The 21,397-nt window shown below is 31.4% G+C and overlaps 1 long non-coding RNA gene across 1 annotated transcript in view; it reads right to left on the bottom strand.

Moving 5' to 3' along the window:
* The window catches only part of LOC124290172, a 33,937-nt gene that overhangs the window by 11,468 nt on the left and 1,072 nt on the right, over positions 1-21,397 (bottom strand). The window lies entirely within an intron of this gene.

The following is a 21,397-nucleotide window of genomic DNA, read 5'->3' as shown; positions in this document are numbered from 1 at the left end:
AATAACTGATGATTAACTGCTAGTTAAATATACCATTCATCATAATCCTATAGTCTATATGCTGTGTCAAGTCAGTGTCTCTTATAACTGATGATTAACTGCTAGTTAAATATAGTATGCATCATAATCCTATAGTCTATATGTTATGTCAAGTCAGTGTCTCTTATAACTGATGATTAACTGCTAGTTAAATATAGTATGCATCATAATCCCATAATCAATATTCTATGTCAAGTCAGAGTCTCTAATAACTGATGATTAACTGCTAGTTAAATATAGTATGCATCATAATCCCATAGTCAATATGCTATGTCAAGTCAGTGTCTCTAATAACTGATGATTATCTGCTAGTTAAATATACCATTCATCATAATCCTATAGTCTATATGCTATGTCAAGTCAGTGTCTCTAATAACTGATGATTAACTGCTAGTTAAATATACCATTCATCATAATCCTATAGTCTATATGCTATGTCAAGTCAGTGTCTCTCATAACTGATGATTAACTGCTAGTTAAATATACCATTCATCATAATCCTATAGTCTATATGCTGTGTCAAGTCAGTGTCTCTTATAACTGATGATTATCTGCTAGTTAAATATACCATTCATCATAATCCTATGATCTATATATGCTGTGTCAAGTCAGTGTCTTTAATGACTGATGATTAACTGCTAGTTAATATATACCATTCATCATAATCCTATAATCTATATGCTATGTCAAGTCAGTGTCTCTTATAACTGATGATTAACTGCTAGTTAAATATACCATTCATCATAATCCTATAGTCTATATGCTGTGTCAAGTCAGTGTCTCTATAACTGATGATTAACTGCTAGTTATATATACCATTCATCATAATCTATATATCTATATGCTATGTCAAGTCAGTGTCTTATAACTGATGATTAACTGCTAGTTAAATATACCATTCATCATAATCCTATAGTCTATATGCTATGTCAAGTCAGTGTCTCTAATGACTGATGATTAACTGCTAGTAAAATATACCATTCATCATAATCCTATAATCTATATGCTGTGTCAAGTCAGTGTCTCTAATGACTGATGATTAACTGCTAGTTAAATATACCATTCATCATAATCCTATAGTCTATATGCTGTGTCAAGTCAGTGTCTCTTATAACTGATGATTATCTGCTAGTTAAATATAGTATGCATCATAATCCCATAGTCAATATGCTGTGTCAAGTCAGTGTCTCTTATAACTGATGATTAACTGCTAGTTAAATATAGTATGCATCATAATCCTATAGTCTATATGTTATGTCAAGTCAGTGTCTCTTATAACTGATGATTATCTGCTAGTTAAATATACCATTCATCATAATCCTATGATCTATATGCTGTGTCAAGTCAGTGTCTTTAATGACTGATGATTAACTGCTAGTTATATATACCATTCATCATAATCCTATAATCTATATGCTATGTCAAGTCAGTGTCTCTAATAACTGATGATTAATTGCTAGTTAAATATACCATTCATCATAATCCTATAGTCTATATGCTGTGTCAAGTCAGTGTCTCTTATAACTGATGATTAACTGCTAGTTAAATATAGTATGCATCATAATCCCATAATCAATATTCTATGTCAAGTCAGAGTCTCTAATAACTGATGATTAACTGCTAGTTAAATATAGTATGCATCATAATCCCATAGTCAATATGCTATGTCAAGTCAGTGTCTCTAATAACTGATGATTAACTGCTAGTTAAATATACCATTCATCATAATCCTATAGTCTATATGCTATGTCAAGTCAGTGTCTCTAATAACTGATGATTAACTGCTAGTTAAATATACCATTCATCATAATCCTATAGTCTATATGCTATGTCAAGTCAGTGTCTCTCATAACTGATGATTATCTGCTAGTTAAATATACCATTCATCATAATCCTATAGTCTATATGCTGTGTCAAGTCAGTGTCTCTTATAACTGATGATTATCTGCTAGTTAAATATACCATTCATCATAATCCTATAGTCTTTATGCTATGTCAAGTCAGTGTCTCTCATAACTGATGATTAACTGCTAGTTAAATATACCATTCATCATAATCCTATAGTCTAAATGCTGTGTCAAGTCAGTGTCTCTTATAACTGATGATTATCTGCTAGTTAAATACACCATTCATCATATTCCTATAGTCTATATGCTGTGTCAAGTCAGTGTCTTTAATGACTGATGATTAACTGCTAGTTATATATACCATTCATCATAATCCTATAATCTATATGCTATGTCAAGTCAGTGTCTCTAATAACTGATGATTAACTGCTAGTTAAATATACCATTCATCATAATCCTATAGTCTATATGCTGTGTCAAGTCAGTGTCTCTTATAACTGATGATTAACTGCTAGTTAAATATAGTATGCATCATAATCCTATAGTCTATATGTTATGTCAAGTCAGTGTCTCTTATAACTGATGATTAACTGCTAGTTAAATATAGTATGCATCATAATCCCATAATCAATATTCTATGTCAAGTCAGAGTCTCTAATAACTGATGATTAACTGCTAGTTAAATATAGTATGCATCATAATCCCATAGTCAATATGCTATGTCAAGTCAGTGTCTCTAATAACTGATGATTAACTGCTAGTTAAATATACCATTCATCATAATCCTATAGTCTATATGCTATGTCAAGTCAGTGTCTCTAATAACTGATGATTAACTGCTAGTTAAATATACCATTCATCATAATCCTATAGTCTATATGCTATGTCAAGTCAGTGTCTCTCATAACTGATGATTAACTGCTAGTTAAATATACCATTCATCATAATCCTATAGTCTATATGCTGTGTCAAGTCAGTGTCTCTTATAACTGATGATTATCTGCTAGTTAAATATACCATTCATCATAATCCTATAGTCTTTATGCTATGTCAAGTCAGTGTCTCTCATAACTGATGATTAACTGCTAGTTAAATATACCATTCATCATAATCCTATAGTCTAAATGCTGTGTCAAGTCAGTGTCTCTTATAACTGATGATTATCTGCTAGTTAAATATACCATTCATCATAATCCTATGATCTATATGCTGTGTCAAGTCAGTGTCTTTAATGACTGATGATTAACTGCTAGTTATATATACCATTCATCATAATCCTATAATCTATATGCTATGTCAAGTCAGTGTCTGTAATAACTGATGATTAACTGCTAGTTAAATATACCATTCATCATAATCCTATAGTCTATATGCTGTGTCAAGTCAGTGTCTCTTATAACTGATGATTAACTGCTAGTTAAATATACCATTCATCATAATCCTATAATCTATATGCTATGTCAAGTCAGTGTCTCTTATAACTGATGATTAACTGCTAGTTAAATATACCATTCATCATAATCCTATAGTCTATATGCTATGTCAAGTCAGTGTCTCTAATAACTGATGATTAACTGCTAGTAAAATATACCATTCATCATAATCCTATAATCTATATGCTGTGTCAAGTCAGTGTCTCTAATGACTGATGATTAACTGCTAGTAAAATATACCATTCATCATAATCCTATAGTCTATATGCTGTGTCAAGTCAGTGTCTCTTATAACTGATGATTAACTGCTAGTTAAATATAGTATGCATCATAATCCCATAGTCAATATGCTGTGTCAAGTCAGTGTCTCTTATAACTGATGATTAACTGCTAGTTAAATATAGTATGCATCATAATCCTATAGTCTATATGTTATGTCAAGTCAGTGTCTCTTATAACTGATGATTAACTGCTAGTTAAATATACCATTCATCATAATCCTATAGATCTATATGCTGTGTCAAGTCAGTGTCTCTTATGACTGATGATTAACTGCTAGTTAAATATACCATTCATCATAATCCTATAATCTATATGCTATGTCAAGTCAGTGTCTCTAATAACTGATGATTAACTGCTAGTTAAATATACCATTCATCATAATCCTATAGTCTATATGCTGTGTCAAGTCAGTGTCTCTTATAACTGATGATTAACTGCTAGTTTAAATATAGTATGCATCATAATCCCATAATCAATATTCTATGTCAAGTCAGTGTCTCTAATAACTGATGATTAACTGCTAGTTAAATATAGTATGCATCATAATCCCATAGTCTATATGCTATGTCAAGTCAGTGTCTCTAATAACTGATGATTAACTGCTAGTTAAATATACCATTCATCATAATCCTATAGTCTATATGCTATGTCAAGTCAGTGTCTCTAATAACTGATGATTAACTGCTAGTTAAATATACCATTCATCATAATCCTATAGTCTATATGCTATGTCAAGTCAGTGTCTCTAATAACTGATGATTAACTGCTAGTTAAATATACCATTCATCATAATCCTATAGTCTATATGCTATGTCAAGTCAGTGTCTCTTATAACTGATGATTAACTGCTAGTTAAATATACCATTCATCATAATCCTATAGTCTATATGCTATGTCAAGTCAGTGTCTCTATAACTGATGATTAACTGCTAGTTAAATATACCATTCATCATAATCCTATAGTCTATATGCTGTGTCAAGTCAGTGTCTCTTATAACTGATGATTAACTGCTAGTTAAATATACCATTCATCATAATCCTATAGTCTATATGCTGTGTCAAGTCAGTGTCTTTATAACTGATGATTAACTGCTAGTTATATATACCATTCATCATAATCCTATAATCTATATGCTATGTCAAGTCAGTGTCTCTAATAACTGATGATTAACTGCTAGTTAAATATACCATTCATCATAATCCTATAGTCTATATGCTGTGTCAAGTCAGTGTCTCTTATAACTGATGATTAACTGCTAGTTAAATATAGTATGCATCATAATCCTATAGTCTATATGCTATGTCAAGTCAGTGTCTCTTATAACTGATGATTAACTGCTAGTTAAATATAGTATGCATCATAATCCCATAATCAATATGCTATGTCAAGTCAGTGTCTCTAATAACAGATGATTAACTGCTAGTTAAATATAGTATGCATCATAATCCCATAGTCAATATACTATGTCAAGTCAGTGTCTCTTATAACTGATGATTAACTGCTAGTTAAATATACCATTCATCATAATCCTATAGTCTATATGCTATGTCAAGTCAGTGTCTCTAATAACTGATGATTAACTGCTAGTTAAATATACCATTCATCATAATCCTATAGTCTATATGCTATGTCAAGTCAGTGTCTCTTATAACTGATGATTAACTGCTAGTTAAATATACCATTCATCATAATCCTATAGTCTATATGCTGTGTCAAGTCAGTGTCTCTTATAACTGATGATTAACTGCTAGTTAAATATACCATTCATCATAATCCTATAGTCTATATGCTATGTCAAGTCAGTGTCTCTTATAACTGATGATTAACTGCTAGTTAAATATACCATTCATCATAATCCTATAGTCTATATGCTGTGTCAAGTCAGTGTCTCTTATAACTGATGATTAACTGCTAGTTAAATATACCATTCATCATAATCCTATAGTCTATATGCTGTGTCAAGTCAGTGTCTCTTATAACTGATGATTAACTGCTAGTTAAATATACCATTCATCATAATCCTATAGTCTATATGCTGTGTCAAGTCAGTGTCTCTTAATAACTGATGATTAACTGCTAGTTAAATATACCATTCATCATAATCCTATAGTCTATATGCTATGTCAAGTCAGTGTCTCTAATAACTGATGATTAACTGCTAGTTAAATATACCATTCATCATAATCCTATAGTCTATATGCTGTGTCAAGTCAGTGTCTCTTATAACTGATGATTAACTGCTAGTTAAATATACCATTCATCATAATCCTATAGTCTATATGCTATGTCAAGTCAGTGTCTCTTATAACTGATGATTAACTGCTAGTTAAATATACCATTCATCATAATCCTATAGTCTATATGCTATGTCAAGTCAGTGTCTCTAATAACTGATGATTAACTGCTAGTTAAATATACCATTCATCATAATCCTATAGTCTATATGCTATGTCAAGTCAGTGTCTCTTATAACTGATGATTAACTGCTAGTTAAATATACCATTCATCATAATCCTATAGTCTATATGCTATGTCAAGTCAGTGTCTCTTATAACTGATGATTAACTGCTAGTTAAATATAGTATGCATCATAATCCCATAGTCAATATGCTGTGTCAAGTCAGTGTCTCTTATAGCTGATGATTAACTGCTAGTTAAAGATAGTATGCATCATAATCCTATAGTCTATATGCTATGTCAAGTCAGTGTCTCTTATAACTGATGATTAACTGCTAGTTAAATATAGTATGCATCATAATCCCATAGTCAATATGCTATGTCAAGTCAGTGTCTCTAATAACTGATGATTAACTGCTAGTTAAATATAGTATTCATCATAATCCTATAGTCTATATGCTATGTCAAGTCAGTGTCTCTATAACTGATGATTAACTGCTAGTTAAATATACCATTCATCATAATCCTATAGTCTATATGCTATGTCAAGTCAGTGTCTCTAATAACTGATGATTAACTGCTAGTTAAATATACCATTCATCATAATCCTATAGTCTATATGCTATGTCAAGTCAGTGTCTCTTATAACTGATGATTAACTGCTAGTTAAATATACCATTCATCATAATCCTATAGTCTATATGCTGTGTCAAGTCAGTGTCTCTTATAACTGATGATTAACTGCTAGTTAAATATACCATTCATCATAATCCTATAGTCTATATGCTATGTCAAGTCAGTGTCTCTTATAACTGATGATTAACTGCTAGTTAAATATACCATTCATCATAATCCTATAGTCTATATGCTGTGTCAAGTCAGTGTCTCTTATAACTGATGATTAACTGCTAGTTAAATATACCATTCATCATAATCCTATAGTCTATATGCTATGTCAAGTCAGTGTCTCTTATAACTGATGATTAACTGCTAGTTAAATATACCATTCATCATAATCCCATAGTCTATATGCTATGTCAAGTCAGTGTCTCTTATAACTGATGATTAACTGCTAGTTAAATATACCATTCATCATAATCCTATAGTCTATATGCTGTGTCAAGTCAGTGTCTCTTATAACTGATGATTAACTGCTAGTTAAATATACCATTCATCATAATCCTATAGTCTATATGCTATGTCAAGTCAGTGTCTCTAATAACTGATGATTAACTGCTAGTTAAATATACCATTCATCATAATCCTATAGTCTATATGCTATGTCAAGTCAGTGTCTCTTATAACTGATGATTAACTGCTAGTTAAATATAGTATGCATCATAATCCTATAGTCTATATGTTATGTCAAGTCAGTGTCTCTTATAACTGATGATTAACTGCTAGTTAAATATAGTATGCATCATAATCCCATAATCAATATGCTATGTCAAGTCAGTGTCTCTAATAACTGATGATTAACTGCTAGTTAAATATAGTATGCATCATAATCCCATAGTCAATATGCTATGTCAAGTCAGTGTCTCTAATAACTGATGATTAACTGCTAGTTAAATATACCATTCATCATAATCCTATAGTCTATATGCTATGTCAAGTCAGTGTCTCTAATAACTGATGATTAACTGCTAGTTAAATATACCATTCATCATAATCCTATAGTCTATATGCTATGTCAAGTCAGTGTCTCTAATAACTGATGATTAACTGCTAGTTAAATATACCATTCATCATAATCCTATAGTCTATATGCTGTGTCAAGTCAGTGTCTCTTATAACTGATGATTAACTGCTAGTTAAATATACCATTCATCATAATCCTATAGTCTATATGCTATGTCAAGTCAGTGTCTCTTATAACTGATGATTAACTGCTAGTTAAATATACCATTCATCATAATCCTATAGTCTATATGCTGTGTCAAGTCAGTGTCTCTTATAACTGATGATTAACTGCTAGTTAAATATACCATTCATCATAATCCTATAGTCTATATGCTGTGTCAAGTCAGTGTCTCTTATAACTGATGATTAACTGCTAGTTAAATATACCATTCATCATAATCCTATAGTCTATATGCTGTGTCAAGTCAGTGTCTCTAATAACTGATGATTAACTGCTAGTTAAATATACCATTCATCATAATCCTATAGTCTATATGCTATGTCAAGTCAGTGTCTCTAATAACTGATGATTAACTGCTAGTTAAATATACCATTCATCATAATCCTATAGTCTATATGCTGTGTCAAGTCAGTGTCTCTTATAACTGATGATTAACTGCTAGTTAAATATACCATTCATCATAATCCTATAGTCTATATGCTATGTCAAGTCAGTGTCTCTTATAACTGATGATTAACTGCTAGTTAAATATACCATTCATCATAATCCTATAGTCTATATGCTATGTCAAGTCAGTGTCTCTAATAACTGATGATTAACTGCTAGTTAAATATACCATTCATCATAATCCTATAGTCTATATGCTGTGTCAAGTCAGTGTCTCTAATAACTGATGATTAACTGCTAGTTAAATATACCATTCATCATAATCCTATAGTCTATATGCTATGTCAAGTCAGTGTCTCTAATAACTGATGATTAACTGCTAGTTAAATATAGTATGCATCATAATCCCATAGTCAATATGCTGTGTCAAGTCAGTGTCTCTTATAACTGATGATTAACTGCTAGTTAAATATACCATTCATCATAATCCTATAGTCTATATGCTATGTCAAGTCAGTGTCTCTCATAACTGATGATTATCTGCTAGTTAAATATACCATTCATCATAATCCTATAGTCTATATGCTGTGTCAAGTCAGTGTCTCTTATAACTGATGATTAACTGCTAGTTAAATATACCATTCATCATAATCCTATAGTCTATATGCTATGTCAAGTCAGTGTCTCTAATAACTGATGATTAACTGCTAGTTAAATATACCATTCATCATAATCCTATAGTCTATATGCTGTGTCAAGTCAGTGTCTCTTATAACTGATGATTATCTGCTAGTTAAATATACCATTCATCATAATCCTATAGTCTATATGCTGTGTCAAGTCAGTGTCTCTTATAACTGATGATTATCTGCTAGTTAAATATACCATTCATCATAATCCTATGATCTATATGCTGTGTCAAGTCAGTGTCTTTAATGACTGATGATTAACTGCTAGTTATATATACCATTCATCATAATCCTATAATCTATATGCTATGTCAAGTCAGTGTCTCTAATAACTGATGATTAACTGCTAGTTAAATATACCATTCATCATAATCCTATAGTCTATATGCTGTGTCAAGTCAGTGTCTCTTATAACTGATGATTAACTGCTAGTTATATATACCATTCATCATAATCCTATAATCTATATGCTATGTCAAGTCAGTGTCTCTTATAACTGATGATTAACTGCTAGTTAAATATACCATTCATCATAATCCTATAGTCTATATGCTATGTCAAGTCAGTGTCTCTAATGACTGATGATTAACTGCTAGTAAAATATACCATTCATCATAATCCTATAATCTATATGCTGTGTCAAGTCAGTGTCTCTAATGACTGATGATTAACTGCTAGTAAAATATACCATTCATCATAATCCTATAATCTATATGCTATGTCAAGTCAGTGTATCTAATGACTGATGATTAACTGCTAGTTAAATATAGTATGCATCATAATCCCATAGTCAATATGCTGTGTCAAGTCAGTGTCTCTTATAACTGATGATTAACTGCTAGTTAAATATAGTATGCATCATAATCCTATAGTCTATATGTTATGTCAAGTCAGTGTCTCTTATAACTGATGATTAACTGCTAGTTAAATATAGTATGCATCATAATCCCATAATCAATATTCTATGTCAAGTCAGAGTCTCTAATAACTGATGATTAACTGCTAGTTAAATATAGTATGGATCATAATCCCATAGTCTATATGCTGTGTCAAGTCAGTGTCTCTAATAACTGATGATTAACTGCTAGTTAAATATACCATTCATCATAATCCTATAGTCTATATGCTATGTCAAGTCAGTGTCTCTAATAACAGATGATTAACTGCTAGTTAAATATACCATTCATCATAATCCTATAGTCTATATGCTATGTCAAGTCAGTGTCTCTCATAATTGATGATTAACTGCTAGTTAAATATACCATTCATCATAATCCTATAGTCTATATGCTGTGTCAAGTCAGTGTCTCTTATAACTGATGATTATCTGCTAGTTAAATATACCATTCATCATAATCCTATAGTCTATATGCTATGTCAAGTCAGTGTCTCTCATAACTGATGATTAACTGCTAGTTAAATATACCATTCATCATAATCCTATAGTCTATATGCTGTGTCAAGTCAGTGTCTCTTATAACTGATGATTATCTGCTAGTTAAATATACCATTCATCATAATCCTATAGTCTATATGCTGTGTCAAGTCAGTGTCTTTAATGAATGATGATTAACTGCTAGTTATATATACCATTCATCATAATCCTATAATCTGTATGCTATGTCAAGTCAGTGTCTCTAATAACTGATGATTAACTGCTAGTTAAATATACCATTCATCATAATCCTATAGTCTATATGCTGTGTCAAGTCAGTGTCTCTTATAACTGATGATTAACTGCTAGTTATATATACCATTCATCATAATCCTATAATCTATATGCTATGTCAAGTCAGTGTCTCTTATAACTGATGATTAACTGCTAGTTAAATATACCATTCATCATAATCCTATAGTCTATATGCTATGTCAAGTCAGTGTCTCTAATGACTGATGATTAACTGCTAGTTAAATATACCATTCATCATAATCCTGTAGTCTAAATGCTATGTCAAGTCAGTGTCTCTAATGACTGATGATTAACTGCTAGTAAAATATACCATTCATCATAATCCTATAATCTATATGCTATGTCAAGTCAGTGTCTCTAATGACTGATGATTAACTGCTAGTTAAATATACCATTCATCATAATCCTGTAGTCTAAATGCTATGTCAAGTCAGTGTCTCTAATGACTGATGATTAACTGCTAGTAAAATATACCATTCATCATAATCCTATAATCTATATGCTATGTCAAGTCAGTGTCTCTAATGACTGATGATTAACTGCTAGTTAAATATACCATTCATCATAATCCTATAATCTATATGCTATGTCAAGTCAGTGTCTCTAATGACTGATGATTAACTGCTAGTTAAATATACCATTCATCATAATCCTATAATCTATATGCTGTATCAAGTCAGTGTCTCTAATGACTGATGATTAACTGCTAGTTAAATATACCATTCATCATAATCCTATAGTCTATATGCTAGGTCAAGTCAATGTGTCTAATGACAGATGATTAACTGCTAGTTAAATATACCATTCATCATAATCCTATAATCTATATGCTGTGTCAAGTCAGTGTCTCTAATGACTAATGATTAACTGCTAGTTATATATACCATTCATCATAATCCTATAATCTATATGCTATGTCAAGTCAGTGTTTCTTATAACTGATGATTAACTGCTAGTTATATATACCATCCATCATAATCCTATAATCTATATGCTGTATCAAGTCAGTGTCTCTAATGACTGATGATTAACTGCTAGTTAAATATACCATTCATCATAATCCTATAGTCTATATGCTGTGTCAAGTCAGTGTCTCTAATGACAGATGGTTAACTGCTACTTAAATATACCATTCATCATAATCCTATAGTCTATATGCTGTGTCATGTCAGTGTCTCTTATAACTGATGATTAACTGCTAGTTATATATACCATTCATCATAATCCTATAATCTATATGCTACGTCAAGTCAGTGTCTCTTATAACTGATGATTAACTGCTAGTTAAATATACCATTCATCATAATCCTATAGTCTATATGCTATGTCAAGTCAGTGTCTCTAATGACTGATGATTACCTGCTACTAAAATATACCATTCATCATAATCCTATAATCTATATGCTATGTCAAGTCAGTGTCTCTTATAACTGATGATTAACTGCTAGTTAAATATACCATTCATCATAATCCTATAGTCTATATGCTATGTCAAGTCAGTATCTCTAATGACTGATGATTAACTGCTAGTAAAATATACCATTCATCATAATCCTATAATCTATATGCTATGTCAAGTCAGTGTCTCTAATGACTGATGATTAACTGCAAGTAAAATATACAATTCATCATAATCCTGTAATCTATATGCTATGTCAAGTCAGTGTCTCTAATGAGTGATGATTAACTGCTAGTAAAATATACCATTCATCATAATCCTATAATCTATATGCTATGTCAAGTCAGTGTCTCTAATGACTGATGATTAACTGCTAGTAAAATATACCATTCATCATAATCCTATAGTCTATATGCTGTGTCAAGTCAGTGTCTCTTATAGCTGATGATTAACTGCTAGTTATATATACCATTCATCATAATCCTATAATCTATATGCTATGTCAAGTCAGTGTCTCTTATAACTGATGATTAACTGCTAGTTAAATGTACCATTCATCATAATCCTATAGTCTATATGCTACGTCAAGTCAGTGTCTCTTATAACTGATGATTAACTGCTAGTTATATATACCATTCATCATAATCCTATAGTCTATATCTATGTCAAGTCAGTGTCTCTTATAACTGATGATTAACTGCTAGTTAAATATACCATTCATCATAATCCTATAGTCTATATGCCATGTCAAGTCAGTGTCTCAAATGACTGATGATTAACTGCTACTAAAATATACCATTCATCATAATCCTATAATCTATATGCTATGTCAAGTCAGTGTCTCTAATGACTGATGATTAACTGCTAGTTAAATATACCATTCATCATAATCCTATAATCTATATGCTGTGTCAAGTCAGTGTCTCTAATGACTAATGATTAACTGCTAGTTATATATACCATTCATCATAATCCTATAATCTACATGCTATGTCAAGTCAGTGACTCTAATAACTGATGATTAACTGCTAGTTAAATATACCATTCATCATAATCCTATAGTCTATATGCTGTGTCAAGTCAGTGTCTCTTATAACTGATGATTAACTGCTAGTTATATATACCATTCATTATAATCCTATAATCTATATGCTATGTCAAGTCAGTGTCTCTTATAACTGATGATTAACTGCTAGTTAAATATACCATTCATCATAATCCTATAGTCTATATGCTATGTCAAGTCAGTGTCTCTAATGACTGATGATTAACTGCTAGTTAAATATACCATTCATCATAATCCTGTAGTCTAAATGCTATGTCAAGTCAGTGTCTCTAATGACTGATGATTAACTGCTAGTAAAATATACCATTCATCATAATCCTATAATCTATATGCTATGTCAAGTCAGTGTCTCTAATGACTGATGATTTACTGCTAGTTAAATATACCATTCATCATAATTCTGTAGTCTAAATGCTATGTCAAGTCAGTGTCTCTAATGACTGATGATTAACTGCTAGTAAAATATACCATTCATCATAATCCTATAATCTATATGCTATGTCAAGTCAGTGTCTCTAATGACTGATGATTAACTGCTGGTAGAATATACCATTCATCATAATCCTATAATCTATATGCTATGTCAAGTCAGTGTCTCTAATGACTGATGATTAACTGCTAGTTAAATATACCATTCATCATAATCCTATAATCTATATGCTGTATCAAGTCAGTGTCTCTAATGACTGATGATTAACTGCTAGTTAAATATACCATTCATCATAATCCTATAGTCTATATGCTAGGTCAAGTCAATGTGTCTAATGACAGATGATTAACTGCTAGTTAAATATACCATTCATCATAATCCTATAATCTATATGCTGTGTCAAGTCAGTGTCTCTAATGACTAATGATTAACTGCTAGTTATATATACCATTCATCATAATCCTATAATCTATATGCTATGTCAAGTCAGTGTTTCTTATAACTGATGATTAACTGCTAGTTATATATACCATCCATCATAATCCTATAATCTATATGCTGTATCAAGTCAGTGTCTCTAATGACTGATGATTAACTGCTAGTTATATATACCATTCATCATAATCCTATAGTCTATATGCTGTGTCAAGTCAGTGTCTCTAATGACAGATGGTTAACTGCTACTTAAATATACCATTCATCATAATCCTATAGTCTATATGCTGTGTCATGTCAGTGTCTCTTATAACTGATGATTAACTGCTAGTTATATATACCATTCATCATAATCCTATAATCTATATGCTACGTCAAGTCAGTGTCTCTTATAACTGATGATTAACTGCTAGTTAAATATACCATTCATCATAATCCTATAGTCTATATGCTATGTCAAGTCAGTGTCTCTAATGACTGATGATTACCTGCTACTAAAATATACCATTCATCATAATCCTATAATCTATATGCTATGTCAAGTCAGTGTCTCTTATAACTGATGATTAACTGCTAGTTAAATATACCATTCATCATAATCCTATAGTCTATATGCTATGTCAAGTCAGTATCTCTAATGACTGATGATTAACTGCTAGTAAAATATACCATTCATCATAATCCTATAATCTATATGCTATGTCAAGTCAGTGTCTCTAATGACTGATGATTAACTGCAAGTAAAATATACAATTCATCATAATCCTGTAATCTATATGCTATGTCAAGTCAGTGTCTCTAATGAGTGATGATTAACTGCTAGTAAAATATACCATTCATCATAATCCTATAATCTATATGCTATGTCAAGTCAGTGTCTCTAATGATGATGATTAACTGCTAGTTAAATATACCATTCATCATAATCCTATAGTCTATATGCTGTGTCAAGTCAGTGTCTCTTATAGCTGATGATTAACTGCTAGTTATATATACCATTCATCATAATCCTATAATCTATATGCTATGTCAAGTCAGTGTCTCTATAACTGATGATTAACTGCTAGTTAAATATACCATTCATCATAATCCTATAGTCTATATGCTACGTCAAGTCAGTGTCTCTTATAACTGATGATTAACTGCTAGTTAAATATACCATTCATCATAATCCTATAGTCTATATCTATGTCAAGTCAGTGTCTCTTATAACTGATGATTAACTGCTAGTTAAATATACCATTCATCATAATCCTATAGTCTATATGCTATGTCAAGTCAGTGTCTCAAATGACTGATGATTAACTGCTAGTTAAATATACCATTCATCATAATCCTATAATCTATATGCTATGTCAAGTCAGTGTCTCTAATGACTGATGATTAACTGCTAGTTAAATATACCATTCATCATAATCCTATAATCTATATGCTGTGTCAAGTCAGTGTCTCTAATGACTAATGATTAACTGCTAGTTATATATACCATTCATCATAATCCTATAATCTATATGCTATGTCAAGTCAGTGTTTCTTATAACTGATGATTAACTGCTAGTTATATATACCATTCATCATAATCCTATAATCTATATGCTACGTCAAGTCAGTGTCTCTTATAACTGATGATTAACTGCTAGTTAAATATACCATTCATCATAATCCTATAGTCTATATGCTATGTCAAGTCAGTGTCTCAAATGACTGATGATTAACTGCTACTGAAATATACCATTCATCATAATCCTATAATCTATAATCTATATGCTATGTCAAGTCAGTGTCTCTTATAACTGATGATTAACTGCTAGTTAAATATACCATTCATCATAATCCTATAGTCTATATGCTATGTCAAGTCAGTATCTCTAATGACTGATGATTAACTGCTAGTAAAATATACCATTCATCATAATCCTATAATCTATATGCTATGTCAAGTCAGTGTCTCTAATGACTGATGATTAACTGCAAGTAAAATATACAATTCATCATAATCCTGTAATCTATATGCTATGTCAAGTCAGTGTCTCTAATGAGTGATGATTAACTGCTAGTAAAATATACCATTCATCATAATCCTATAATCTATATGCTATGTCAAGTCAGTGTCTCTAATGACTGATGATTAACTGCTAGTAAAATATACCATTCATCTATGATCATAATCCTATAGTCTATATGCTGTGTCAAGTCAGTGTCTCTTATAGCTGATGATTAACTGCTAGTTATATATACCATTCATCATAATCCTATAATCTATATGCTATGTCAAGTCAGTGTCTCTTATAACTGATGATTAACTGCTAGTTAAATGTACCATTCATCATAATCCTATAGTCTATATGCTACGTCAAGTCAGTGTCTCTTATAACTGATGATTAACTGCTAGTTATATATACCATTCATCATAATCCTATAGTCTATATGCTGTGTCAAGTCAGTGTCTCTTATAACTGATGATTAACTGCTAGTTAAATATACCATTCATCATAATCCTATAGTCTATATGCCATGTCAAGTCAGTGTCTCAAATGACTGATGATTAACTGCTAGTAAAATATACCATTCATCATAATCCTATAATCTATATGCTATGTCAAGTCAGTGTCTCTAATGACTGATGATTAACTGCTAGTTAAATATACCATTCATCATAATCCTATAATCTATATGCTGTGTCAAGTCAGTGTCTCTAATGACTAATGATTAACTGCTAGTTATATATACCATTCATCATAATCCTATAATCTATATGCTATGTCAAGTCAGTGTCTCTTATAACTGATGATTAACTGCTAGTTATATATACCATTCATCATAATCCTATAATCTATATGCTGTGTCAAGTCAGTGTCTCTTATAACTGATGATTAACTGCTAGTTAAATATACCATTCATCATAATCCTATAGTCTATATGCTATGTCAAGTCAGTGTCTCAAATGACTGATGATTAACTGCTACTGAAATATACCATTCATCATAATCCTATAATCTATATGCTATGTCAAGTCAGTGTCTCTTATAACTGATGATTAACTGCTAGTTAAATATACCATTCATCATAATCCTATAGTCTATATGCTATGTCAAGTCAGTGTCTCTAATGACTGATGATTAACTGCTAGTAAAATATACCATTCATCATAATCCTATAATCTATATGCTATGTCAAGTCAGTGTCTCTAATGACTGATGATTAACTGCAAGTAAAATATACAATTCATCATAATCCTGTAATCTATATGCTATGTCAAGTCAGTGTCTCTAATGAGTGATGATTAACTGCTAGTAAAATATACCATTCATCATAATCCTATAATCTATATGCTATGTCAAGTCAGTGTCTCTGATGACTGATGATTAACTGCAAGTAAAATATACCATTCATCATAATCCTATTATCTATATGCTATGTCAAGTCAGTGTCCCTAATGACTGATGATTAACTGCTAGTAAAATATACCATTCATCATAATCCTATAGTCTATATGCTGTGTCAAGTTAGTGTCTCTTATAGCTGATGATTAACTGCTAGTTATATATACCATTCATCATAATCCTATAATCTATATGCTATGTCAAGTCAGTGTCTCTTATAACTGATGATTAACTGCTAGTTAAATGTACCATTCATCATAATCCTATAGTCTATATGCTATGTCAAGTCAGTGTCTCTTATAACTGATGATTAACTGCTAGTTATATATACCATTCATCATAATCCTATAGTCTATATCTATGTCAAGTCAGTGTCTCTTATAACTGATGATTAACTGCTAGTTAAATATACCATTCATCATAATCCTATAGTCTATATGCCATGTCAAGTCAGTGTCTCAAATGACTGATGATTAACTGCAAGTAAAATATACCATTCATCATAATCCTATAATCTATATGCTATGTCAAGTCAGTGTCTCTAATAACTGATGATTAACTGCAAGTAAAATATACCATTCATCATAATCCTTAATCTATATGCTATGTCAAGTCAGTGTCTCTAATGAGTGATGATTAACTGCTAGTTAAATAAACCATTCATCATAATCCTATAATCTATATGCTGTGTCAAGTCAGTGTCTCTAATGACTAATGATTAACTGCTAGTTATATATACCATTCATCATAATCCTATAATCTATATGCTATGTCAAGTCAGTGTTTCTTATAACTGATGATTAACTGCTAGTTATATATACCATCCATCATAATCCTATAATCTATATGCTGTATCAAGTCAGTGTCTCTAATGACTGATGATTAACTGCTAGTTAAATATACCATTCATCATAATCCTATAGTCTATATGCTGTGTCAAGTCAGTGTCTCTTATAACTGATGATTAACTGCTAGTAAAATATACCATTCATCATAATCCTAAAGTCTATATGCTATGTCAAGTCAGTGTTTCTAATGACTGATGATTAACTGCTAGTAAAATATACCATTCATCATAATCCTATAGTCTATATGCTATGTCAAGTCAGAGTCCCTAATGACAAATGATAAACAACTTATTAAATATACTATGCATCATAATTCTATAGTTTATATGCTATACTGTCAGTGTCTTTAATCACTAATGATTAACCGCTGGTTATGAACACTAAGCATCATAATCCTATAATCTGATGTGGTATGTTAATGTCCTTGTGAAATTACAGCAGTGGTTACAGGCTTCATGCACTGCAGTAAATATGAAATAGTATAATGGTTATAGAATAGCATTTTTCTACAGTTTGTGAGTGAGTGAGTTTAGTTTTTAGGTTGCTTTTAGCAATATTCTAGCAATGGGCTTCACACATTGTTGCCATGTGGGAAATCTATCCCAGGTCTTCGGGTGACCAGCAAACATTTTAACCACAAGGCTATCCCACCATCCGCACAGAGTTTGTGACTTACATATAATATAGACTATATAACAGTGCAATTACCTGCTAGGTAGATTTCCAGTATAAAATAACACTTTGTGAGCAACAAATGTCTCTCTAAATATATATTCTGGAAGTTTATGCCAAAAATATACTAGTAAAATAATTATCTTCAAACTGTTAAATAAAAACAAAAAATCTGGTTTTGTTTTGACACTGAGACAATGTCTCTACAAAGATGTGAGACATTAAAACATTGTATGTTACCCTGAGTCATCATTTTTGTAGCAAAGCCAGCTGATTGATCAGCATCAAATCAGGTCAAAAGCTATGACAGTGATTCTTCTTGGACAACCCTTATTACTGAAAATAGTAATATCCTTTAAAAATGCTTTGAAAGTATATAATTTTTCTACATGGGTATTTAGGTTCATTTAAACACAAGCGTGTGTTGTTGCAATAATACAGGGGTTGTAGCTCTCACTGCAAGTGTCAATAGGGTGGATTTTAGAGGTCTTCATGAAGTTGTTTTCCCTTATCATATTCACTCATATGTTCAAAGTTAGCCTAAACAATCCAATACTGAAAACGTCATTGTTATGTGTTCTCACTGATTAAATACTTTTGAATATTTTTTCTCCTATTGGTATATGCTCTCGTAAGTCCAAAACATGTATGTTGTGTCTTGTGTGTAAGTAAACAAGTCTGGTAACTTTCATAGCAATATTTTTCAAATGTTTTGCTTAATTTACCTGGAAACAAACACCACATAGGTCGACCAGCAATTAGTTCACTGAAACCTGCTGCTTGGCCAAAGCCTAGATCCTGTAAATTGGGTTAGATTATTTGAAAGTTTAGTCATGATAAACCAATCTGTATCCTAATTTTAGTGAAATTCATTCGTCTGGAGAATGTAGTATTTGAATACATAAATTAGGTGTCACCGAAGATTCATTCAGTTCTGTATTGTTGAATACCAAGTACTAACTAGTATCAACATGATCAACAAGCCTGTTTCCTTGAATGTCAAACTAACATAGTAACAAGCCTGTATTGTTGAATATCAAGTACTAACTAGCTTGTAGTGTTGAATACCAAGTAATAAGTAGCCTGTAGTGTTGAATACCAAGTACTAACTAGTCTGTATTGTTGAATATCAAGTACTAACTAGCCTGTAGTGTTGAATATCAAGTACTAACTAGCCTGTAGTGTTGAATACCAAGTTCTATCTAGCCTGTTGTGTTGAATACCAAGTACTAACTAGCCTGTAGTGTTGAATATAGAGTAATAAGTAGCCTGTATTGTTGAATACCAAGTACTAACTAGCCTGTAGTGTTGAATATCAAGTACTAACTAGCCTGTAGTGTTGAATACCAAGTTCTATCTAGCCTGTTGTGTTGAATACCAAGTACTAACTAGCCTGTAGTGTTGAATATAGAGTAATAAGTAGCCTGTATTGTTGAATACCAAGTACTTGCTAGTCTGTATTGGTGAATATCAAGTACTAACTATATAAAAGTAGCCCCAGGGGGACCAGAGATTCAGATTCAGCTTTATTTAGGGCTTAAGCACTGCAGATAGGATTTGGCAGTAGGGGAAATAATGTGGTTCAGGGATTGTGAGACAGACTGCTAACTGGACTGTATTGTTGAATATCAAGTACTAACTAGCCTGTATTGTTGAATATCAAATACTAACTAGACTGTATTGTTGAATATCAAGTACTAACTAGCCTGTATTGTTGAATATCAAGTACTAACTAGACTGTATTGTTGAATATCAAGTACCAACTAGCCTGTATTGCTGAATACTAAGTACTAACTAGACTGTATTGTTGAATATCAAATACTAACTAGACTGTATTGCTGAATACTAAGTACTAACTGGACTGTATTGTTGAACTAAGTAGACTGTATTGTTGAATATCAAGTACCAACTAGCCTGTATTGCTGAATACTAAGTACTAACTAGCCTGTATTGCTGAATACTAAGTACTAACTAGCCTGTATTGCTGCATACTCAGTACTAACTAGACTGTATTGGTGAACACTAAGTACTAACTAGCCTGTATTGTTGAATACTAAGTACTAACTAGCCTGTATTGTTGAATACTAAGTACTAACTAGCCTGTATTGTTGAACACAAAGTAATAACTAGCCTGTATTGTTGAAAAATTAGTACTAACTAGCCTGTGTTGCTGAATACTAAGTATTAACTAGCATGTATTGTTGAATACCAAGTACTAACTAGCCTGTATTGTTGAACACCAAGTACTAACTAGCCTGTATTGTTGGATACTAAGTACTAACTAGCCTGTATTGTTGAACACAAAGTAATAACTAGCATGTATTGTTGAAAAATTAGTACTAACTAGCCTGTGTTGCTGAATACTAAGTACCTACTAGCCTGTATTGTTGAATACTAAGTATTAACTAGCATGTATTGTTGAATACTAAGTACTGACTAGCCTGTATTGTTGAATATCAAGTACCAACTAGCCTGTATTGCTGAATACTAAGTACTAACTAGCCTGTATTGCTGAACAACAAGTACTAACTAGCC

This window comes from Haliotis rubra, unplaced genomic scaffold, assembly GCF_003918875.1.
Source record: "Haliotis rubra isolate DU_JTF1 unplaced genomic scaffold, ASM391887v1 Scf459, whole genome shotgun sequence".
Lineage (NCBI taxonomy): Eukaryota > Metazoa > Mollusca > Gastropoda > Lepetellida > Haliotidae > Haliotis > Haliotis rubra.
Note: the sequence above shows the minus strand (reverse complement) of the source record. Positions and strands in the feature narration are given on the sequence as shown.